This window comes from Nannobrachium achirus (assembly GCF_963921795.1).
Source record: "Nannobrachium achirus genome assembly, chromosome: 5".
In the NCBI taxonomy this organism is placed as follows: domain Eukaryota; kingdom Metazoa; phylum Chordata; class Actinopteri; order Myctophiformes; family Myctophidae; genus Nannobrachium; species Nannobrachium achirus.
Window position 1 is genome coordinate 60,717,560 of NC_137814.1, and position 14,666 is coordinate 60,732,225.

Below are 14,666 nucleotides of genomic sequence, written 5' to 3' on the forward strand. Positions count from 1 at the left end.
TTACTTACAATAAACAAGGACAGCTCAAGGTAATACATCAAATGCAGATAAATAATCTAGGATCGTAGGTAAAACAAGAACCTATCATCTGTCTAACAGTAGAATTACCACTAAAAGCTGCTGAGAGATAAGGTGTACAACTAAGCATAAATGAGAGTTTCGTTGAAGCCCTAGTTCCGTGATTCCTCATCTTTTTTGAGCAGTGGTCACACCGTCTCCTTAGCGCGAGACCGTTTGTGTAGCGATGCGTCTATGTGTGTCTAGAGCATGGAGCCTGGCCTGCAATACCGCTGGGTGACCAGAGAGAGCTGTTGAGCAGCCTTGAAATGTACATGCATGCACGCACGCACGTACGCACGCACGCACGCACGCACGCACGCACGCACGCACGCGCGCACACACACACACACACACACGCAGACACCTTAATATTAATGGACACCACCGCTCAGTTCACACTGGTGTGATTTTCTTTTTTCTACGCTATGTGTATTCCAAGCGAGAACGCCCACGCCTAGGGCTGTCACGATTATGACATTTTACTGGACGATTAATTGTCACTCCAATAACTGCGATTGACGATTTAATTGTGTTTTTGTCGTTGACAATTATGTTTCTGTTTGGCTTTTAGGCTTTGAAGTTGCACATGGCAGATATGACACATAACCTACATATACAAAGAAATTACTGAAATATTTGACAACTTTATAGCTCACAAGCTTGTAGATCTGGTATTTCCAATATTTTTACGATTACGATACGATTATGACGATTATGTCAACTATTTGCAATATCCTCAAGGCCCACCAGTGGGCCCCAGGCCACAGGTTGGGAGTCACTGACCTAGTTGGAGGCATAAACACGCTCGCTTGGCTTTCTTGTGTCACTATTATAGCTTCAGGAAATGAAATCCACTACTCTCGCGTGTACCTCAACAACACTCCACGCTAATCAGTCATGGCGATGTTATGGCACGGCGACTGTTATGTATCTCTCTCACTGACCAGGGTGCGTGATCGCTCTTCAGACTGAAGGCATTGATTTTTTCATGCATTAAACGAACGGCACAACAGAAACACCCTCTTCTTCCTGGAAGCACAGAAGAGTCAACAACCATGAACAATGCATGAGAACAACAGACATTCAGTCAACAAGTTTACTGGTCGTAGCCTTGATACAGTGTTGCAAGGAGTTGCACGCAGGGGCGTCACAAGGGGGGGAGAAGTGGGACTGAGTTACCAGGGCCCAAGGTGGAGGGGCCTTAATTAATTTATACTTTAGCTATTGAAAAATAGCAGATATACAAGCTCACAGCGCGGCACCGAGTGCCGCGCTGCGAGCTTGTAGATCTGCTATTTTTGAAAAGTCGTGAAAACATTTGTCACTCAAATTTTGCTTCTGGTGGGGTCCTTGGAACTAAATATTTTGAGATGGCGTTCGTGGCCAAATAGATATCATTTTGGGGGTCCTTCAAGGATTTGAAATATTCAAAGACAAAAATAGCAGATCTACCGGTACAAGCTCGCAGGACGGCACTCGGTGCCGCGCTGTGAGCTTGTATATCTGCTATTTTCAATAGTTAAAGCACAAAATAATGCGTAATAATGCGTTCTCAGTTCCCGCTATGAAGAACATTCATGGGGGGCCTACAGTGAATCCTTGTACCCAGGGCCCAGAATTTGGGCCCTGGCCCCTGGGTACGTTGCGACGTGACGTGAGCTTGGAGGTTGCCTATTTTCTGTGCTTGATACCACACAACTAAGCACAATCAAGTCAATAGCCTACTGGAGATGGCGTAGGGCATGGATTTCTACACAGAGAGTGCAATTCTTTCAACACAAGATTCTGCATTCAAGTTCAGGAGAGTTTTGACACGGCGATTCTCTTGAATGCTGCCTTCAGGTATGGCATGGAACGAGGCATTTGTGTTTCTTTCGTGAAAACTGCTTTCATGGTCTGGAGAGAGGGCCCTTTTTTCAGACGGATAAAAGGGCAGGGGCTCGAGCCCCCTTTGATGTCTATGTGTGCACGTGCCTGCTTACTGCTTAGTGTGCTTACACATAAAGCTCACCACAACCAGTCTGCACAGACTGCATGTGGTGAGAATATCTATCCATCTATTAAACTATCTATCTATTCATCTTTCTATCTATTGTCTGCCTGTCTGGCTGTCATCTTTCTACCATCTATCTTTGTGAAAGATGAATGATTAGGGGTGTTCTTTTTTTCAGGTACAGCATATAATGATGCAGCGTCTTGCAACCAAACTGTTTGTTCCATTCTCCTCTCCTACACAGACACAAACACACACATAAACACTGTGTGTGTGTGTGTGTGTCAGTGTGTGTGTGTGTGTGTGTGTGTGTGTGTGTGTGTGTGTGTGTGTGTGTGTGTGTGTGTGTGTGTGTGTGTGTGTGTGTGTGTGTGTGTGTGTGTGTGTGTGTGTGTGTGTGTGTGTGTGTGTGTGTGCGCGTGCGTGCGTGCGTGCGTGCGCGTGTGAACAGACGATTACTCATCACTCCGTCACAGTCCAGGTCTGCTGAGGTAAACAGCAATAGCATGCAGTAAATGATAATAAATGGCACCACAAATGGTGCTTAAAATGCGGTCTGTGGACCCCCAGGGGGTCCCCATGCAGGGGGTCTCTACAGCTGCACCACTGACAGGATTTATAGCCAATTTTCTCAGAAGCTGGAGTTGATTATATGCGTGCCATGCATTTGACTCTTTGAATTATATCGTCGTTGTTGGGTGAAAACCTTGTATGTCTAAGACATAAAAATGAACTAAACTAGTGAAAACAGCAGATCTACAAGCACACAATGCCTCGCACTGTGAGGCGTTGTGTGCTTGTAGATCGTCTGTTTTCACTACCTTTGTGCGACAGCAGGGCTTTGCTTGGTGAAAAAAAGTACAAGTTTGAAACTTGGAGATACAAGGTTTCTGCCTGACAGTGACGATATTATGTGCATTTGATGAAGTGCCCTTAGGGCCTCGAGACCCCCGAGGGCTTGTAGATCCGCTATGTTAAGCTTAATCATGGCAGTATTGATTTGAAGTCGTATGGCCCTGCAAAGGAACCAAATGGACCCTAATGGGTCTGTTTAGCTCTGGCAGTGTACAAATGGAACCAAATGGATCATTATATGTCCATTTGGTTCCATACCAACGCAATAACTATTTGCATCTTTAAAATCACAGAGCTGGGCACGCACGCACGCACGCACGCACGCACACACGCACGCACGCACGCAGGCACGCAGGCACGCACACACCCACAGCATCCATTAGGAAGCTGTGGTGTTTGTGAAATATTAATCATATAATAATGTTGGGCAGAAAGCTTGTACTAATATATCTCCCTATTTCAACTTCCTATGTTTGTTTTTGTGCCACTGTAAATGAATGCCCTACTTCGTCGCTCATGAACAAAAGTATCAAAATAGCCCACAATTGTGTCACAAAGCGATGTGCCGTGAGCTTGTAAATGTTGATAGTAAGGGTGGTGAAAGGTTTTAGAGTCTCTCTGGACATTTAGTGGAGTGACAGGGCCTGTATTTGGTTTGCTCCCATCACAGGTTTTATTGTAGAGGTCAGAAACCTCTTTCTTTTTTATTGTTATTTTCTTCTTAATTTAATGCCCTGCTCGATCATACTACACCGTCACACAAAGGCATCAAAAGTAACAGATCTACAAGCTCGAAAGTATTTGCTTCTGGGGTCCCTGATCTCCGGGTCTCCGACCAAATACATATAATTCTAGGGGGTCCTTGACATGAAAAGGTTTGAGAACCACTGACATAGAAACATTGTTTTTTTCAAAACAAAACAGAACCCAGGACCTTCTAGCTGTGAGGCGAAGCGCTAACCACTGCGCCACCGTGCCCCCGTTCCCCCGTTCCCCCGTGAGCTTGTATATCTGCTATTTCTCAATAGATAAAGCATAAAATATTGGTTGAAGTGGTTCAAGTCTAACGAGACACCGAGGTTCCAGGCCTTAAAGGGTTTTTGCGTCCCCCTGTTTCTTTGTGAAATTACGCCACTGTTTCAGACATACAAGGTCTTCAGCCGACTGCGTCAGCGTTGCTCCAGCAGAGATAGATAGGACAGTGTTTGTTTGGAGCCTTGTGGTTTGGTGTCATTTAGCCCTAATGTCTTCAGTGTTTCAGCGTTAGGAGCGTCTGCTCTGTTTAAGTTCCCCCGAGGGGAACAAAATGGAGTCACGTTTTTATTTTATTTTACCACATATCAAATAGGCTACTCTCCGCGCTAATGCTGTTGTTGCTGTTGCCCCACCTCTTCACTGAACTGAATTATAGTGAACGTGTGGTTCTGGAATAGAATAGAATTAGTCCCTCAGAAAAGGGACAGAAAACTGGTTAAATAGATCAAAAGAAAGCTGGTGTTTCGAACATTAGCATCATATATCGTCACTGTCGGGCAGAAACCTCGTATCTCCAAGTTCTTTTCGCGAAGTAAAGCCCTGCTTCATCATACAAGGCTGTCACACAAAAGTAGTGAAAACAGCAGATCTACAAGCTCACATCGGCTGTTTTCACTAGTTTAAATCATTTTTAAAATGATAAATACAAAACAAACGGTTTTGGACATACAAGGTTTCCACCCGACAACAACAAAATATAACTCATGTAATTGGCCCACTGGCTTGTCACTTGTCATGATCTGAAATGGCAAATCTTTGATTAGCAGCAGCGCTATATAGAGAGATCTCTCTCTATAACGCGCAATGAGGGCCTCTCCAACTCTTTTTCCCGGGCTGAATCAGGGGCCCAGCACGTCCCTGGACTGTTGAACAGAATGCATGAACACCGCCTGCCTGAGATACCGGTAGTTTTTAAGTGATTCATTGTTGTCTCCGCCCAGGCTGAAGGATGATGACTGACACAACAGATTGTGCTGAGTCAGGTCTTCATCAGAACAGCTCCCTGCGGTGTAATAAATAACCCATAGCTAACCCCACCTGGACCCAATTATAGCCATCTATTAGTTGACTTGTGGTTTCTGCTATTATAGTTGTTAGGTACAGAGAGAGAGAGAGAGAGAGAGAGATAGAGAGAGAGGGAGAGAGAGAGAGAGAGAGAGAGAGAGAGAGAGAGAGAAAGAGAGAGAGAGAGAGGGGAGGGGGGGGGGGGGGGGGGGGGGGGGGGTTGATCAGCCACACGACCACAGCACTGTGGATCGCCATTCCTGGACGTTTGTCCATTAGAGATTTATTTTCTTTTTTCTTTTTTTTAAAGTTTGTATTGCTCTTGATGCTTTGGCAACATTAGTCATTGTTACATTCATGCCAATAAAGCTATTTGAATTTAATTGAACTGAATAATTCAATTCAATTCTACCCGAACACTACCTTAGTTACTAGGTGCTACCCCTAGTGTCCGGGTTGCTCTGTCGGTCACCCCGGCCAACGACTTTACTGTCCCCTAGTGCAGTGGTTCTCAACCTGTGGGTCGGGACCCCCAGGGGGGTCCCCAATTATTTTGGGGGGTCCCCAGAGGATTAACTTAATGTGAAACATTGTTTTCTCTCTCAACAGTAAACAAACCAGCATAAAGTTTAAGTGTATAGAGGGTATCTACACATTTCTAAAGTGATAATTTAAGGACTTTTTAATACCTCCAAAGTGACAAATTAAACATTGGCCAAATTGTCAAATATTAGATGCAGAAATTGTGAAAATAGCAGTTCTTTTCACAATAGAACCGTGTTATACAAAATGTAATGCCTCAACTCTTAGTGCTTGTCAGAGTGGGGGGTCACCAGTTAAAATATGATTATTTTGGGGGTCGCAGCCTGAAAAGGTTGAGAACCACTGCCCTAGTGTTTTGGGGCTTCCATTACACTGCCACTGACTGGCCGTCAGTTCCGAAGGCTGCCACTGGGAGCAGTAGGGAGGTTGACCCGGGTCTGCAGGCCTGCCCTTCCAGCTGGCTGCAGCGTTTACTACTTGCTCACCTTTGGGTCACGGGTTCGATCCCGGGCAGCACCAACTCAGCGTATGAGAAGCACGGCTTGAGTGCGGCAAGTACTGGGAGCTGATGGTAGGTGTGGCGCTCCACCTCAGCAATCCATCTCCCAGGGGTATACAGGACTGTAATGGGCAGGCCAGGATTAACACCTCTGAGGGCCCCTGGCCACTGAAGCTCAAAGGGCCCCCCTCTGCGTACGCGCTACAGGGCTCCAGTCTAACTGTTTTCAGCATTTTAAAAAGTAGCTTAACGATATCAGCAGCCAGTGAACACACTTAAGACAATAACAGTCTGAGTTAAGAAACAGTGGCAGTGTGGCCACTTGCAATCAAAATAAATAACAATGTTCTATTACAGTACTACTACATGGTCAAAACAAGACATATCCTTCCCCCAAAATGCTGCTGCTGCAGCGCTCATTGTGCGCTGCCAGGCAGGCAGGCAGCGAGCAGCGGAGCGCTGGTGGCACATTGTATTATACACAATCGCACTAGCAGCAGCATTCTCAACAATAAAACACACAAAATCGGGGGGTTGGGGGCATCATTTAATATATTTCATTCAGATTAGATAACAACTAAATGGCTGGGGGTTTTCTTTTGTTTTACCACCCTGGAGGGACCCCTGATGCCAAGGGCCCCTGGGCACGTGCCCAAAGTGCCCATATTGTAGATCCGGCCCTGGTAACGGGGACAGACTCCTGTGTGTTACTGACTGATACAGACAACAAGCCGCTCCCGACCCCACACTCCACATCCTCACGCAGCATCTCCCTCTCCAACTCAGCCACACTGTCAGGAGATAATGATCATGATGGAGCACTGAGGCCCCACCGACATGACACTCTTTCTCCACCCTTGCCTCCCCCCACCATGCAGTCCATCCCACTGTAACGTGGTGTTCTCTCCGCCCAGACGAGCATAAATCCACCTGGCGCCCGCAGACCGCCCGGCCCCGCCCCCTCAGCCCATTGATTGGTCATTAAAACGAACATGCTCTGAAAGATACACGCGGTGGCTGCCCATCTATCTGACCACTTAAAGATCTGCTGGACCGTGTAAAGTGGCAGCCATATGCTTTGAGACAGACAGCGCAGCTTTCGCCATTGGAATTGCATTCCGGAATTTACACCTTGTTACATTTTATGTGTTTCTTTTGTCATGTCGTCACTGTCGGGCAGAAAGTTTCAAATGTGTAATTTTTTTTTTCTCAAAGTAAAGCCCTGCTTCAACATACAAGGCCGTTGCACAAAAGTAGTGAAAACAGCGGATCTACGACGCGTTGTGAGCTTGTAGATCTGCTATTTTCAAACATTTAGTACTTATACTTTTGGTACTTTAAGTACATTTTGATACCAATACTTTCATACTTTTACTCAATTGCATTTTGAATTCTGGACATTTACTTGTAACGGAGTACATCCAAAGTGCAGTATTGATACCTTAAGTGCAAAATGTGAGAACTTTTTCCACCTCTGGAGGCTAGCGATTCGGGGACTGGAGCCAGGCTACCCTGATCCAGAAAAGTTTGAGACACACTGCTCTCTCTCTCTCTTCTCTCTCTCTCTCTCTCTCTCTCTCTCTCTCTCTCTCTCTCTCTCTCTCTCTCTCCCTCTCCACCCTCCCTCCCTCCCTCACCCCATACAGTACATTCTACTATATACTGTACATGTTGTGTTCTTTCCACCCAGCCAAGCATGAATCGGCCCGGCGCCCCCAGAGTTCCCCCCCAGGGCACGGTGCTCAGAGCTGCTCTGTCATCATGCATGCCTCTTTCCCGGTTTGATTTATATGGAGTTTGCGGCGGAGCGGCGGGAACACATTTATAGTTCTCTCTCAGGTACTGAGTCACTCAACGGCGGCTCAGCGATGGTACGGTACAAGACACACAGACACACTGGAGCGGTCTGCAGGTTGCAGAGGGAAAGGCTGCCACACACCGCCAAGCTCTCAATGTTATTTATTTTTCCTCCTTCGTTTTTAGTGAAACGAAATGCTTTTGCGCACCTAAGTTTGCCTGATGAAGGTTTAAATACCAAAATGTTGCATCCCTTTATTAAATTTACCTTTTTTGCATTTGAAGACAGTGTGCGTGGAGTTTTTACCTTTCCTTCGTTTTTAGACCTAGGGGTCTTCAACGGGGGGTTGGGGAAACCTAGGGGGTCCACAGAATAAGTCTTTGTGTGACATCTACCACTTGAACCCTAGAATCCCTATTCTGAGAGGAACGTCAGCCGAAAATAGCATATCTACTTACTCACAACGCCTTGTGATAAAAAGGCAATCTTGATTACTTCCTGTGAAGGAAAACGTGCTGCGTGATGACGTGGATAGATGACGTTAATATACATGAGGCTTGATTACATTCACCTGTTTGATTCCCATTGGTATTCAAGCTCACAGCGCTTCGCAACGCTGACACGGTTGGATCTTGTAGATTCTGCTATGCTTGACTAATGTTCCCCCCAGAATATGGGTACTAGGGTTCAAGTGGTTCAGATGGTTAAGAAGTACAGTAACCCCTATTCCCATTCTGGGAAATACTGAGACTCAAAAGACCACTGCACTGCCTCAAGGCTTTGTGAGAGTGGTGCGAAGTAACTATAAGTACATTTACTCCTGTACCGTCCTTGGGTACATTTTGAGTTTCTTTATGTATTTTTTATGATTTGATACTTCTACTCTCTCTCGCACTCAAGAGTTGGATTGGGGGTAAGTCCCTGTGACATACTGGCATCATGTCCAGGGGGTGTACTCATGGCTCGCCAAGGCTTACTTAATACTTACTCTCGCACTGCATCTCAAATATTGTACTTTTGACTCTATAATATTTCACAGCTTTAGTTACTAGTTACTTTGCAGATTTAGATACTTTCATACTTGAGCTATTTGAAAATGGACAATCTACAAGCTCACAATGTGCCGCATCACGACGAGTTGTGATCTCGTAGATCTGCTATTTTCAAACAATGTTGGCTCATTTTGAAAACTCGAAAGAACTTGTGAAATGGGACATTCTGGTTGCGGAGGAGTACTTTCACTTTTGTTTCTTTAAAGCAGCTATAGTCAACTTGTTCTTGAAGAACGGATGCTGAAATAAAAATAATGTTTCGAAAATATTTTATAAATAAGCTTCATATATTATGTGTTTCAATTCAGAAATGACCACAAAAAGCGTAAAATAGTGATAAAATAATCATTTTGGCCATTGTCGGGCCGACACTTTGTTTACATCCTAGTCTAACACTATATCAAAGAATAGACTAGAATGTAAACAAAGTGTCGGTCTGACAATGGCCAAAATGATTATTTTATCATTATTTTACGCTTTTTGTGGTCATTTTTGAATAGAAACACATAAATGAAGCTTATGTTTTATAAAATATTTTCGAAACATTATTTTTATTTTAGCATCCGTTTTTCAAGAAAAAGTTGACTATAATAGCTCCTTTAAGTATATTTTGTCTTTGAACACGTGGACATTTGTGTCCCAATTTGGCTGGGAGCCAGTCATTGGATTTGTATTCATTTTAATTTTTTCATTTCATTTGAAAGCTGGGGATCATAGCTACAAAATGATATATTGGTTGTGGAGATTGACCCAACAGTTTTGAAGATATGGCTTATAGAATGATGCCATGCTGAAATACTACTTTTGAGATATTCAAGTTCTAAATAAATTTCTAACCTGCAAATGACCTGACGATCTCTCACATTAATTAAAAAAAGTCTTATTTACATGCAGAGTTAAGCTCTGGCGTTTAAGTGAAATGTAGCCTGAAATTTATGAAATGCTTTAGTGGCTTAATCACATTTTAGTGAGAAAAAAAAAAAAAAAAGGTATTTTCAGTCCCTGTCTAAAGCTGTACTTTCCGAGATGACTGGCTCTCAGTGAGATTGGGACACATTTGATTGTAACAGAGGGACTGCACTGCGAGACGCGTTGAGAAACAACAGAGCGCTGCACTGCCTCTGGTTATGGCTCTGGACAGCGGAAGCTTGTCATGTTTAAATCAATATTTATCGTCAAAGTATTGATTTAGTTGGTAAGTAGTGGTGTAATCGGCTGGATAATGCACATGTGAGCACTCACAGGCCTTATCTCTCCTTACCAACCGCCTCCTTCACTTGTAAAGCTTTTTAAGTGCAATGCCCACAGGGGTAAAATATACTTAAAATATCCCAAAAAGTAAAAGTACAATGTTATGCTGAATGTGAATGAAAAGGTTGTCAGAATGTCTCAAGATCTTTTCGAAGTACCAAATCGTCGTTGTCCGATGAAAACCTTGTATGTCCAAAACCGTTCGTTTTGCATTATCATTTTAAAAATGATTTAAACTAGTGAAAACAGCCGATCTACAAGCACACAACGCCTCGCACCGCGAGGCATTGTGTGCTTGTAGATCTGCTGTTTTCACTACTTTTGTGCGACGGCCTTATATGATGAAGCAGGGCTTTACTTTGCGAAAGAACGTACAAATTTGAAACTTGGAGATACGAGGGTTCCACCCGACAACGACGGAATAAGGCTTTTGTGGTTAGCCTATAGAGCATCTCAGCGGAAGTGGTTTCCTGGTCCCACTAAAAAAAATCTCCCATTCATTTTCCCCATAGACTTTTACAAACATATTTATAAGAATTATGTTAAGCCTAGAAGAACCAAGCCTTCCAGCATGGCAGTGAATCATGACCATAAAATCTTTGAACCGATATAAAAACATATTTTAATATGTCATTATTTGATATACTACATTTAATAAATACCCTTTGTTTAGCGATTTTCAAAATGTTCTTTTCATAGAAACAAAGGTTTCATGTTCATGATTCACTGCCATCCTGGATGGCTTGGTTCTAGGCTTAACATAATTGTTATAAATATTTTCGTGAAAGGCTATGACCACGCCCACTGCGATGCTCTATAGAGGGTATGCACGTGACATCATCATACCTGGAAGTTATGCGGGAACGCCTACTGAGTGGCAAAAAAAACTACTTTCTGGCATTGACAGCCCATACATCCAAACAGAAAAGTCCTATCTGATTGCATTAAAACGATGTTAAACAACATTAAACTCACTTTGCCACTCGATTTGCCACTCACTTTATTCATGCACATACCCTCTATTGTATGTTTTATAATAATAATTATAATCTAAATCTACAAAGTACCTCAAGTTTTCAATTAATTGTAGTGGAGTAAAAGTACAATATTTGCCTCTGAGATTTAGTAGCATAGAAGTGTAAGGTATTGAAAAACGGACATCATCCATTAAAGTAAAAGTACATACTTGAGTAAATGCACTTAGTGACTTTCCCGCTGCACGGCAGCCCTCTTCTCTTCTTACCAATAGCGTTCACTATACAGATTTTAAGTGCAATGGCCCCAAGGGAACGAACTGTCCATCCTCATCACTTCAATTTCACCGCTTTACCAGACAACTGAAACCTCAAAACCACCGCTGATTACCTGCCAATGTCACCATTTTATTGCCTAAAACTAGGGGTGTAACGACATTTTAACAAGGATACGATGCGCATCACGATATATGGTTGACGATACGATACATGGACGATATTGGTTCATTCATGGTGATACGATTTGATTCAATGATTTAAAATCGATATAGTAACTATTTAGCAGAGACAACAAATCTGTGTAAAACATGTAAAAAATATATTATTACGGAAGTAAACGCTGTGAATATCTAGCAAATACATAGACATTATATTTCAACACCTATGGTCAAACCCACCTTGACATGAACACAGAGATTACACACATTTATCGATTGACCAAGAGTAGCTATATGTAGGGGTGTAACGATACATTTTAATAGCGATTCGATACATATCACGATACATGGTTGACGATACGATACATGGACGATATTGGTTCATTCATGGAGATTCAATACGATTCGATTCAATGATTTAAAATCGATATAGTAACTATTTAGCAAAGAAATTAAATCTGTGTGAAAGGTGTGGATAGTGCAGGTTTTTAAGGGAAACATGTATTATTATGGATATAAATAAGAAAACACTGTGATTATTTGTCAAATACATGAACATTGTATATTGACAAACCTGCACCTTGACATGAACCCAGAGATTACACACATTTATCGATAGACCCGTGTAGCTATATGGAAAGGAAAAGTAATTAAACCCCTACTTTTAACATTTTCTTCTTAAAAATGCTAAATACAATGCCCAAGTAGGCAGTATCGATACAATCGATTCTTTGCACTGCCGATTCGATACGATACAAAATAAAACGATACGATTCGATTTTAGCTGTTTTCGTTTCGATATACTTCGATTTTTTAAGTTAAAAACGATATTTCGATGCAGTTTCTATATTGTTACACCCCTAGCTATATGGAATGGAAAGGTAATTAGACCCCTCTTTTTCATTTTCCCTCTTTAAATTGCTATACAAGACACAGATCTTTTTGCAATGCAAATAATTGATTGTATGGAAACTACGTTTTCCATACAATCAATTATTTGCATTGCAAAACGATTCGATACCGATTACCGCATTTTAGAACGATACGATACAAAGCCAAAACGGTACCATATTTAGCTTTTTGCTAACAATATAGAAGATGTAGTAGATAGTAAATTAAAATCGATTTTTCGATTCAGTTACTATATCGTTACACCCCTACTTGCCAATGTCACCATTTTATTGCCTATAACGAAAACCTCCAAACGATGGGTGGTTATCTGCCAAACGGGCATTGGTACGGTGCAGTCATTAAGCCTGCCAACTACATTCATCAGGTGAACGGTCCATCCATAATATTTAAGGCCAAAACAGGCAGTTGCCCAGACTGGCACTTGGCAAGGGCAGCAAAATGTGGGCCAACTATTCCAGGAATGAGCATATTATTCAGCAAGTCAGCTACATCAGTAAATGTGCCAAACACTGCACCTCAAGTTAAAGCCTACGGCTTTTAATTCAGCATGGCTGAACGACTACCATGATCTGGCTGTGAATAGAAGGAGAAAGAAGAGACCATTATAAGCCTATTGAACGACTGCTTGGAGTGGATGTTTGGAAGCTGGAACCAAACCGCTGTTGTAGACATGTGTCACGTTTAACTGTGAACTGATAGAATAGAATCTGTGTCTTTCCCTATGCTTCATACCCTGTTGGTTTCAAATGTTGGCAACGTTTATAGGATAAACTTTGGTTTAACTTTACATCCTCTCCTCTACATTGTTTTAGTGCTCGGATTAACTTTTCCCTTTTGATGTTGGCTTCACGTTGTCCTCCTCATGTCAGTTGCTTCAGGAAGAACCACTTTTCTCAAAGTAAAAAGAAAAAAAAGAAAGATTCATATACAAGACTGAGTCAGAGAATAGACATGGATAGAGTTAAGACCTTATTCCACGATGAATAGGCGGTCATTCAATTCTGAAATGTAAGCTTTACCACTAAGTTGCTGAAAGTTGTGTGTGTGTGTGCATGCCCGCAGGCACGTACATCAAAGGGAGGCTTGAACCCGCCTGTCCTTTTACGCGTCTGTGAAAAAGTGCCCTGTCCAGACCATGAATGCAGTTTTTACTATGGTGAAAGAAATGCAAATGCATGCCCTTTTTGAAATTTCAGCTACTGCTCCTCTATACATTATCTGTGTGTGTGTGTGTGTGTGTGTGTGTGTGTGTGTGTGTGTGTGTGTGTGTGTGTGTGCGTGTGCGTGTGCGTGTGCGTGTGCGTGTGTGTGTGTGTGTGTGTGTGTGTGCCAGCCAGCGCGCACACATTTTATGCAAATTAGGCACAATGGCTGTGCAGGCTTTTTCCTTTGATGTATCTTACGCACATGGCAAAGTGTACATGAGAGACTGAACTGGTATCGTTTCATTTGAGGAGCTGAAATTGTATTATCCACAAAACAGCCGTGACTCATTTCTAATGTACGTAATTTAGAACCAGGGAATAACTCTATATGCACAGCCTGTTTTGTACCAATTGTATTATGACAAAGTGTGTATGTAGACTGATACGCTCTGTTCAGTGTTTTTTTCTTTCTTCCTTTTTTCCTTTTGCTTGTCTGGCCGTCTTCTTGGTGTGAAAGGGGTGGTCTTTGTCACCCAGGTGGCAGTCTTTTTGGTGTGAAAGGGGTGGTCTTTGTCACCCAGATGGCAGTCTTTTTGGTGTGAAAGGGGCAGTCTTTGTAACCCAGGTGGCAGTCTTCTTGGTGTGAAAGGGGCGGTCTTTGTCACCCAGGTGGCAGTCTTCTTGGTGTGAAAGGGGCGGTCTTTGTCACCCAGGTGGCAGTCTTCTTGGTGTGAAAGGGGCTGTCTTTGTCACCCAGGTGGCAGTCTTTTTGGTGTGAAAGGGGCGGTCTCTGTCACCCAGGCAGGGTAGGGGCAGCGAGACAGAGCCAATTCAAACCACTTATACTGTGATTCGTTGAGAGCACTTTCCAATCACCTAATCAGCTAAGGTGATGTTCTAAAATCAAGTGAAGAGGGAAAAGTGTTGCGTGCATATTACTTCTAACATGTTGTGCAAACACTAGTGTTGAACTTGTATTTGAGTGGGCCAGTGTTTCTCAAATTGGCGTACGTGTACCACTAGGGTAGTGGTATAGTGGGTACAGGAGAAATGGGAATATGTATTTTACTGTTATGGGTAATGACAAAACATTGACAGTCTTTGTGT

General features: G+C 42.9%; 1 protein-coding gene across 1 annotated transcript in view; it reads left to right on the top strand.

The window, feature by feature from the left end:
• The window catches only part of kcnq3 (potassium voltage-gated channel, KQT-like subfamily, member 3), a gene marked incomplete at both ends in the record, with an annotated part of 256,289 nt that overhangs the window by 51,345 nt on the left and 190,278 nt on the right, over positions 1–14,666 (top strand). The gene's annotated exons all lie outside the window — the stretch shown is intronic.